Genomic DNA, 10646 nt, shown 5'->3' on the forward strand with positions numbered 1-10646 from the left:
TTAACTTCTCTTTTTCTCTCTCAAAATGGAGATTCAGTACAGTTTTTCCTCCAATTTAGTGTGAGCTTTATGAGGGACAGGTACTCTGTCAGAACTAATTAACTTGCATCTATCCCAGTGCTTAGACAGTGCTGGACATATAGTAAGCTCTTAACAAATGCCACATTTATTACTAAGCCTTTACGAAATACAAAACAAAGAAAACAAAGAATTAGAGAGTAAACAAAATAAATGATCGAATGTATAACTTAATAGACTCACATACTACAGGATTAAGGATAGCTAAGTAAATCATGGAAGCCCAGAGCATTGACTAGCCATAAGCCACGATCTTAGTGGAGGTTAAAAACAGGTCAAAGTATAATAATAATAATAATAATAATGTTGGTATTTGTTAAGCGCTTACTATGTGCCAAGCACTGTTCTAAGCGCTGGGGTAGACATAGGGAAATCAGGTTGTCCCACGTGGGGCTCACAGTCTTAATCCCCATTTTACAGATGAGGGAACTGAGGCACAGAGAAGTTAAGTGACGTGCCCACAGTCACACAGCCGACAAGTGGCAGAGCTGGGATTCGAACTCATGAGCCCTGACTCCAAAGCCCTTGCTCTTTCCACTGAGCCACGCTGCTTCTCCGAGCCACTTCATTAGATCATATTTATTGAGCACTTACTGTGTGCAAAGCACTATCCTAAGCACTGGGGAGAATACAGTATACAATAAACAGCCATATTCCCTGTCCACAATGAGCTCACAGCCTAGAGGAAGAGAAGGACAATAATACAAATAAATAAATGTACCTGCTGATCCCAAAATAATTAGCCCTTCCCAGCCTTTATTTTAGCCATTAGTACTTATTGAGCACTTACAGTGTGTAAAGACGTACTATACACTTGGGAGAGTACATTAGATAATAATAATAACCATATTTGTTAAGCGCTTAGTTTTGTGCCAAGCTTTGGGGTAGATTCAGGGCATTCAGACCAAAAAGAGTCGGGTGACTCATGAACTTCAGTTTTAAGGGGCGGAATTGAATCCCCATTTTACAGAGGAGAAAACTGAGTCACAGATGATTAAAATGAATTGCCCAAGGTCACCCAACAGGCAAGAGACAGAGCCAGGATTAGAAACCAGATCCTCTGACTACCAAAGCCAGACTGTTTCCCCGCAGGCCAGGTTAATAGAATCCACAGAGGTCATCCTTACCCACAAGGAGATTACACTCTAGCTCTTCTTACCCTACACTCCCTAAATACGTTTTAGAGAAGCACGGAGCGTCGGATGAAAAATGGAGCAGGGAGAGAAAATTCAAGCAATTAAAGAATCAGCGCATTTTTCACAATTAACTCGGTGCTCACAGGCTGAATAGGAAACGCTGTTACCGGGACATTGTTATTCCGTACCTGACATGGACAATGGGAATATTTGTTCTGCCCGGGAGGATTACACCTTCCATTAATCTAGGTTTTATTGAAAGTTTAAATAACAGACAGACAAAATTTGATCAATTAGCAGTGTAATTCCAAGGAGCCGTCATAGGAAAATTAAACCTGAAGCAGTCGTGATCCGGGGAAGTGGGCTCTCCCTCCAGTTTGCCTTCACAGTAACGAGGTTTATATTTTAATTGAAACCTGACTCCGTTTTGTGCTTCTTCTTCTGCGATTTAATTTCCCACAGTAATGAGAAAGGGCTTGTTGGAGAGGCTAGTTCTGCTGAGTTTGCCACCATCTTGGCCAGGAACACAAGGGAGTTTCAAGCCACATCCTCACTCCTGGGGAAGGAGCAGAGGAGAGTCCGTAGTCTGTGGTAATAATAATAGATTTTATATATACATATATAGTATTGGTAAAGTGCTTACTGTGTGTCAGACACTACTCTTAGTGCTGAAGTAGGTACAAATTAATTAGGTGGACACGATCCTTGGCCCCCATGGAGTTCACAGTCTAAGTGGAAGGGAGAACAGGTAGATTTCATCCCCATTTTACAGAGGAGGAGACCGAGCCACAGAGAAGTGAAGTGACTTCCCCAAGGTCACACTGTAGGCGAGTGGCGGAGCTGGGATTAGAACCCAGGTCCCCTGACTCCCGGGCCTGTGGTCTTTACACCGGGCCACGCCACACTTGAAACACAATCTCTGTTCTCAAGGAGCTTACATTCTGTTTGGAGCAGACTGGCCACTGCGGTCTGAGTTAGACCAAAAACGGAGGCAAAGGAGAGGATAATCAGAAAGTCGCCATCCAAGCCTCTAATTGAAGAGCGGGAAAAGTTAGATCGTGGAGGCGGGGCAGTGTTTGAGGAGGAAGGGGCCCAGTTGTGGACATTGAATTATAAGAAATGATCAAAATTCGGAGTCCAGGGTGACTCCCAGATTTCTGACTTGGAGGGTAAAGCAGCATTTTGAGATGAAATTTTAAAAAAGCTAATTTTATTCATTCATTCAATAGTATTTATTGAGCACTTACTATGTGCAGAGCACTGTAATAAGCGATTGGAATGTACAAATCGGCAACCTTTATATCCCCATCCACTTTTTATCATTATTTGTTCATGGTGCCTGTTAAGCACTTACTATGTGTCAAACACTCTTCTAAGCACTGAGGTAGATACAGGTTAATTAGGTTGGACACAGTCCCTGTCCCACCTGGGGATCCCAGTCTAAGTAGGAGAGAGAACAGATATTTTACAGATCAATTAGTCAATCTGTGTCCAACCTGATTAGCTTGGGTTTAGCCCAGCACTTAGAACGGTGCCTGGCACCTAGTCAGCACTTAGCAAATACCATAAAAAAAAATCCCTCCTTCCTCCAAGTTTCAATGTGTCTCCCTGCTTGACATGTCTCAATTTCAGTTTTAATTACGGTTCACGTTTCTTCTGCCCCTCGCGCCCCGGAGAAATGATATCAGTAACAGAGTGCTTCAGCAGTCTTTCCATTTATTGTCATAAATGTCACTCACACAGTAAATACTTAATGCCCCACAACCTCCGTTGAGCTAATAACAGGATCAGATAAAGAGGTGTCCCTAATTAAAAGAAGTTCAGATTCAGAAACAAATCAAGGTTAAACTAGGTTGTGTCCTTGCCAAAAAAAAAAAAATCCCTTGCAGATGCAAAGTGCCTTAGGAATAACAATAATTCTGCTATTCGTTAATACCAATAATAATTGTGGTATTTGTTAAGCGCTTACTATGTGCCAGTGTCGGTACTAAGCACTGAGGTGGATAGAAATTGGGTCGGACACAGTCCCTAGTGGGGCTCGCGGTCTCAATCCCCATTTTACAGATGACGTAACCGAGGCACAGAGAATAATAATCATTATTATGGCATTTGTTAAGTGCTTACTGTGTGCCAAGCACTGTTCTAAGCACTGTGGTAGATACCAGATCACCAGGTTGTCCAAAGTGGGGCTAACAGTCTGAATCCTCATTTTACAGCTGAAGTAACTGAGGCAGAGAGACGTTAAGTGACTTGCCGAAGGTCACCCAGCAGACAGGTGGTGGAGCCGGGATTAGAACTCACGACCTCTGACTCCCATGCCCGTGCTCCATCCAATATGCCATACAACTTCTCACTTGCTATATGCCCAGAGCTGCGTTCAACTCATAACGATCTTGTCCTTGTCCTCCAACAGGCTCACAATCTAAGAGGGAGGAGGACAGGTATTTTATCCCCATTTTGCCAATGTGGAAACTGAGGGCCAGGGTGTTTGAGCGCCTTGCCCAAGGTCACACGCTAGGTCAGTGAAATAACTGGGATTAGAACCCAGATCACCGGACTCTTAGTCCAGTGCTCACCAGAGAAAAGGGATTTGTAAAGCCCCAAACATCCAGACAAGAGAAAAACCAACAGGACCCTACGTGAGAAGCAGTCGTTAAGCTCGAGAACATTCTCCACACCTGGAAATGCCAAGAAATGCTTCTGGTAAGCAGGAAGCATGTCTACCGACTCTGTTACATTATACTCTCTCGAGCATTTAGAACAGTGCTCCGCTTACCGCGGACAGATTGACGTGCACGACAATTATTTTCAGAATCGTTACCACACAGCCACATTCACGTGGGCCCAAACCTGGCACAGGCTATTTCAATTCGAATTGAGTTCGAATCCCAGCTCTGCCACTTGTCAGCTGTGTGACTGTGGGCAAGTCACTTAACTTCTCTGTGCCTCAGTTCCCTCATCTGTAAAATGGGGATTAAGACTGTGAGCCCCACGTGGGACAACCTGATTCCCCTGTGTCTACCCCAGCGCTTAGAACAGTGCTCTGCACATAGTAAGCGCTTAACAAATACCAACATTATTATTATTATTCCATTCTCAAGAACGGCGGGGACTTGCCCGTTTTCTTCTTTCTTGGGCCAGATTTTTCTTCTTGCATTTTGATTTCCTGGGGGAGATCACAAAGCGGGCAAGAATCCTTGGGACTCTCCCTTCACTTGGGGTAAAGGACGCTAAGCATTCTTGCCTACTTCTGCATTCAGTGCTCACCGTCCAAAAACAATAGAGCAACTTGGCTCGCTGAGTCGCTTGCCTATGACACACTAAATCACATTAGATCACATTAAATCAGTCCTTATAAATAAGTAATGAAGGCTGACATGCCAGGAATTGTGATGGTCTTGTGTAATGAGACTTTAAGCACCGGGATTAAGTGGGAAAGGATTTCGTTGTGACCGCTTCTTTCCGGCAGCCAACCAACTCCTCCAGAAAAATCAAATCAAATGGAAAAAGAAATACCGAACCACCGTCCAGTGGCCTAGTGGAGCTGGGAGTCAGGATGCCAGGGTTCTAATCCCAGCTGTGCCTAGAGCCCAGCTAGGTGACCGTGGGCAAATCACTTATCCCTTCTGAGCCTGTAAAATGGGGATAAGGCCCCTTCTTAGCTTGTAAACCTTGAGTGGGGTAGGGACCGGGTCCAATCTGATAACCTCTTTATTCACCAGTGTTTAGCACGGTGTCCGGTACTTTAATTATCAGATTTTAGAAGTGGTTGCTAAAGGGTTAAGAGTCTCACCTCCCAAATTGGTTTGGAGATTATTGGAGGCAGATAGTGGCTTCCCTCTTCCTCCAGGTGGTAGATCAGCAACCAAATGAGAAGCGGCGTAGCTTAGCTTAGCGGATGGAACATGGAATTGGGAGTCACAGGGACCTGGGTTCCAAATCTGGCTCCTCCATTTTTCGGCTGTGGGAGCCTGGGTAAGTCTCTTAACTTCTCGGTGCCTCAGTTACTTCATCTGTAAGATGGGGAATAAGACCGTGAGTCCCACGTGGGACGCTGACTGTGTCCAAACTGATTATCTAGTATTTACCCCAGTGCTTTGCCTGGCACTTAGTAAGCACTTAACAAATACCGGTGAAACAAAGAAATATCCCTTTATGGAATGCAAAGGGACCCAGATTTTCCATTAGGAAAAAAACCCCAGGTCCATCACTGAACGGAAGACAGCTGTGCTATGAACAGAGCATGAAACGAGGACTCGGCTGACTTGATCCAACAGTAGAATTTAATGAGTATCTATTACGTGCAGAACTCCGTACTAAGCACTTGGGAAACTTCAATAGGATTACTATTAGTAATTATGGTATTTGTTAAGTACTTACTGTGTGCCAAGCACTGTTGTAGATACACCATAAGCAGATCAAACAACATCTTTATCCTATATGGGGGCTCGCAATCTAACGAGGATGGAGAACGGATGAATCCCCACTTTTACTGAGGAGAAAACTGAAGCGCAGAGAAGTGAGGTGACCTGCCTAAGGTCATCCACAGCCAGCAAGTGGCAGAGTCAGAATTAGAACCCAAGTCCTCTGACTTCCAGACCGACGCTCTGCCTTCTAGGCCACGTGGTTCAGGAAACGGATATAATCCCTGCCTTCAAGGAGCAAACAAGAGTGAGGAGGCAGATATTAAAATCTATTGTAGAGAGGAAAGAGTAATAGAATGGAATAAGTAATATTATATTACATACCATAGTAATATATTAGAGAAGCAGCGTGGCTCAGTGGAAAGAGCCTGGGCTTGGGAGGCAGAGGTCATGGGTTCGAATCTCAGCTCTGCCACCTGTCAGCTGTGTGACTGTGGGCAAGTCACTTTACTTCTCTGTGCCTCAGTTCCCTCATCTGTAAAAAAACGGGGATGAAGACTTTGAGCCTCATGTGGGACAACCTGATTCCCCTGTGTCTACCCCAGCGCTTAGAACAGTGCTCTGCATATAGTAAGCGCTTAACAAATACCAACATTATTATATGAATAGAATAATAATAGAGTGATAGAATGCTATTATATTTATGCAAGTGCTAGAGAGCTACTTTCCCATTTGGTGAAGAGAGATGAAAGGAAAATGGAGGACGGGGTCTGTTCCGACAAGGTCACAGCTGGCTACCCAAACCCCTCACACAGATCAAGACTGGCTACTGGACCCTGCAGGAGGGAGGACGGTCCAGGCCTTAAGAGAAGAAAGCACTCGCCTCAAGGGCAGAATGACAACCATTCACTTGCAGAGGCTGCAGCAGTTACTGAATAATTAAGGTGTTTTACCTAATTTTCTTTCCCGTGCTGACTCAGACTTGCTGACAAGGCATAAGCCCCTAGAATCACAGCTCAGAATAGTTGCCTTGAATGATGAGATCCGGTAAAACCACGACTTGAAAGGAGCTTGAGTTTAAGCCTGGAAAGACAAACAAAACGACTTGGAACTGACCGGAAGCTTCAATTCTCCCCTTCCAGCCATCCCTTCTTGGATCAGCCACTTACCTGCTGTGTGGCCTAGGGCAAGACACTTACCATCTCTGTATCTCCATTTCCTCATCTGTAAAATAAACCCCTCACCACTCAATCGTATTTTTTGAGCGCTTTGGAGAGTACAATATAACAATGTAACAGGCACATTCCCTGCCCACCATGAGTTTACATTCTAGAGAGGTAGACAGGCATTATTATAAATAATAGTAATAATGTAATATAAATAAAGTTGGGATGAAATACCGTTCTCCCTCCTACTTAGACCATGATCCCCAGTTGGGAGAGGGACGGTATCCAAACTGATTATCTTGTATCTACCCGAGTGCTTAGTAAAATATTTGTCACGTAGTGTTTAACAAATACGTCAATCATTATTATTGTTATTGTTACTAAGAGGGAAAAAAACACACTATAAAAAAATCAATTACCAAAAACCCTGACCCTGAAACTCCATATTAGGTATGTAAAAAAAATTAAGCGCTACATTAATAGGATAAATGAGAACTCTTCAGCGTATATGAGACACTGCAATATTGACCCTTACCTTGATTATGTCCAGCGTGTGCTTTCTGGGGAAAACAAAATGTGGTGCAAATGGCATTTTGAATCAGATGAAGAAACCCCTGACTTTATCACCAAACACCCAGTTTGTACCACAAGCATCCATAGTACTGCCTTACTTAGCTTCATAACCTATTCCTAACGCACCAATTCTGGTAATATATCCCTTTATTTTCCTTCCGCTTTTCTGTAATTTATCGATGTCTGTCTCCCATACTAGATAGTAAACTCCTTGAGGGTAGAAGCTTAATATAGAGCTTCTCATACAGCGGGTGCTCAATGAATACTAATTTCTAAAGTCCCCGGGGAATGGGAGACAGTGAGAGGAGAGCGCCTGGCTTCCTGAGTTTATACAGGTCCAGAAAGGGGGATAGGAAAGGAGGCAGGAAGCAAGCAGGACCTGATTACTTTGTATCTACCCCAGTGCTTAGTACAGCGCTTATTCTCTCTCCTGTTTAAGCTCTGAGCCCTGTGCGGGACAGGGACTGTGTCCAAACTAATTATCTTATGTTTAAACCAAGTGCAAGGGGAAGGAGGTTAGGTATTGAATCCCCGTTTTACAGGTGAAAAGACTGAGGCAGAGAGGATGTGAAATGACTTGCCCAAGGTCACACAGCAGGCAAGTGGCAGAGCAGGGATTAGAATTTAGGTTTCCTGACTCCCGGTTCCGGGCTCTCTCCACTGGGTCATGCTGCTTCTCGATACAAGCCCAGATAGGAAGCGAAGAGATAGTTTAGGTAGGATGGAGGAGGGCGAAAGAGGGAAGGAGGGAGCCCAAACTCTAAGAGCACTCCAGAAACAGATCCCAGCATTTTCTGATTATGGTGATCAGCATATCATCCAGCTAACCCAAGCACTTCCCCCGAGCTGAATGCCTGAAGCTGCGAATGGTTAATGTGATTATTGTATTTAGCACAAATTTGCAACTGCTTCCTTCCTTTAATCACTTTAAAAATGCTTCAAATCCATGTCCTACGTGACTGAAATCCAAGTGGCACCTGTAAGAGCCACAGAACTGCCTGGCAATGCTAGGTAGAAAAGTGGCCTATTTGGTCTCGGCGAGCGAATCGTCTCTTCTCGAATGGCCCTCGATCCCTAATTTCAGCGGCTGACACGTGGGTGGAAGCCTCCCAGATATTTTTTCGTCAAGGATCCCAGGGATTACGTCAGAAGATCGGAGCCAAGGGGAATCAGAGACGGGAAGAGAAAGGACAAGCCTCAGCTTCCAAGTGATGTCATCACATCACGCTACGCATGCCCCCAGCATAACAAGGCGACGACATATGTGACATATTGCAGATGGACATCTTCCCCTCATCCCCTCTGCCACCTTCCTGGCCACCCAACAAGCAGCACAAGGCCTGGATTTATACTCAGCAAATGGATCATTTCCATCCCATCGCCACTTTTGAGACGAGGTCGGTGACTGCCATCTTTGAGAAGGGCTGGGCGGCTGCCATCTTCAAGAGGCACCGGGCGGCCACCATTTTTAGGAAGGGCTGGGTGGCTGCCTCCTATGAGAAAGGTCAGGATTTACTACTCTCTCTTTTAATCCGGTCACATTCCTGCAGACTCTTCACTAAATGTTGGGTACGATGTTATTATGATTCCAGGGTGTGCTCAGGCTAACTCAAGTGGCACCATGTGTCTCCAGATGCTCTGAACCCAAAGGCGTCATTTCTGGCCATCCTATCTCCAAGCTTCACACCTGGTTCCTGGTACTTGGAACTGACACCAGGTCCCGTTCGTCCATGGAATCTCCACCCGTGCGTATATACCTCGGCATCTGGACTGGGGACCCCTGCTACAATTTAGACACTAACTTACCTAACGGACACCTACCTCTCTTCCATGCGGCCTTATTATTAAAGAATTGATATCTTTTCCTGAAAATCTTTTGACCCGGGGGGAAAAAGAAAATCTCTCCCAGCTGGAAAATTCCCATTCAGTTTGAATCACAAGAAATGATTGAGAAAATGATAACACCAAGTCAGGGAGATCTCTGAAGTTCACTGCAGTTTGAATGTTTTTCACAAATTCCAAGTGCCCAAGGAATTTGTCAAAAGTTTACTGTTCCCAAAATGACTACTGTTTGATATCGACTGTTTGAACTGTGGAGGCCTGGGGTTTTAGTTTTAAAAAAAACAGCTGAACCAGCAGATCTTTTTTTTAAAAAAAGGTTTTGAAGTCAGTAAGTCTGACAGTTTCATTAAAGCTCACAGTGTTTTCAGTTCCGAAGTAATACTGCGATATTCAGCTGACTTCAAGTTACCATCAACTACAGATATTCCATACCATCAATGCTACCTTTGATTCCGAAAGGTCATCTGAGAAAACCCAGTTTCAAGATTAATTCTATGCTGGGAGCGAGCTCTGAAAGTGATCTTGCAGCCTCATTCTTTTGCAACCATGGTGAAAGGTGTTGAGGGGGAGATGTTTTGGTAACTTGATTCTATTTATTTGCTATTGTTTTAATGAGATGTTCTTCCCCTTGATTCTATTTATTGCCATCGTTCCTGTCTGTCCGTCTCCCCCGATTAGACCGTAAACCCGTCAAAGGGCAGGGACTGTCTCTATCTGTTACCGAATTGTACATTCCAAGCTCTTAGTACAGTGCTCTGCACATAGTAAGTGCTCAATAAATACTATTGAATGAATGAACTTCCATCCCGCTGCCATTCCTTTGACCCTGTTGCTTCTTTCCTCAAAAGAAAGCTGATTGTCAAACTGTCTTTTGTTCCCTGATTTACTTCTGGCCAACCCAATAAATACGTTCTGTGTGGAATCCCAAACAATTCTACGTCCGATCTGATTCTCAGCTTCAGACGCCAGCACTTAATAAGCATTTAACAAATACCACGATTAATTTTCGGAACAAGAATCGAAACGAACTCAGTTTACTCCCCCAAGAAATGCCAAAAAGTGGAATCCCATGGTTGATAAAACACAGCTGGACAGAGTCCAAGATCACAACCGTACATTCGCACGTTTCTTCCTTAGATTCTATATTGTAAATGATACGCATTAATGTGCGCCTCCCTTGCTAGACTGTAAGCTCACTGTGGGCGGAGAACGTGTCCATCAACTATGCTGTACTGTACTCTCCCTAGCGCTCAGTACAGTGCTCTGCACACAGTAAGCACTCAATAAATACCATTGATTGATGGAATGAAAATTTGAGACAGTCATTATCAGGGGTCCTGTGAGAAGGAGGCAGGTCACCCAATAATAAATGTCTGCCAGTTAGAAGTAGTTTATTCCACAAAAGATATAAAGTGACTATTTTTCACCACGCAAGGAGTCGGATAGCTGAATCCAACAATGAAGGATTTTTAATTAATCGGAGAGAA

This window comes from Ornithorhynchus anatinus, chromosome 17 (genome assembly GCF_004115215.2).
Source record: "Ornithorhynchus anatinus isolate Pmale09 chromosome 17, mOrnAna1.pri.v4, whole genome shotgun sequence".
NCBI lineage: Eukaryota > Metazoa > Chordata > Mammalia > Monotremata > Ornithorhynchidae > Ornithorhynchus > Ornithorhynchus anatinus.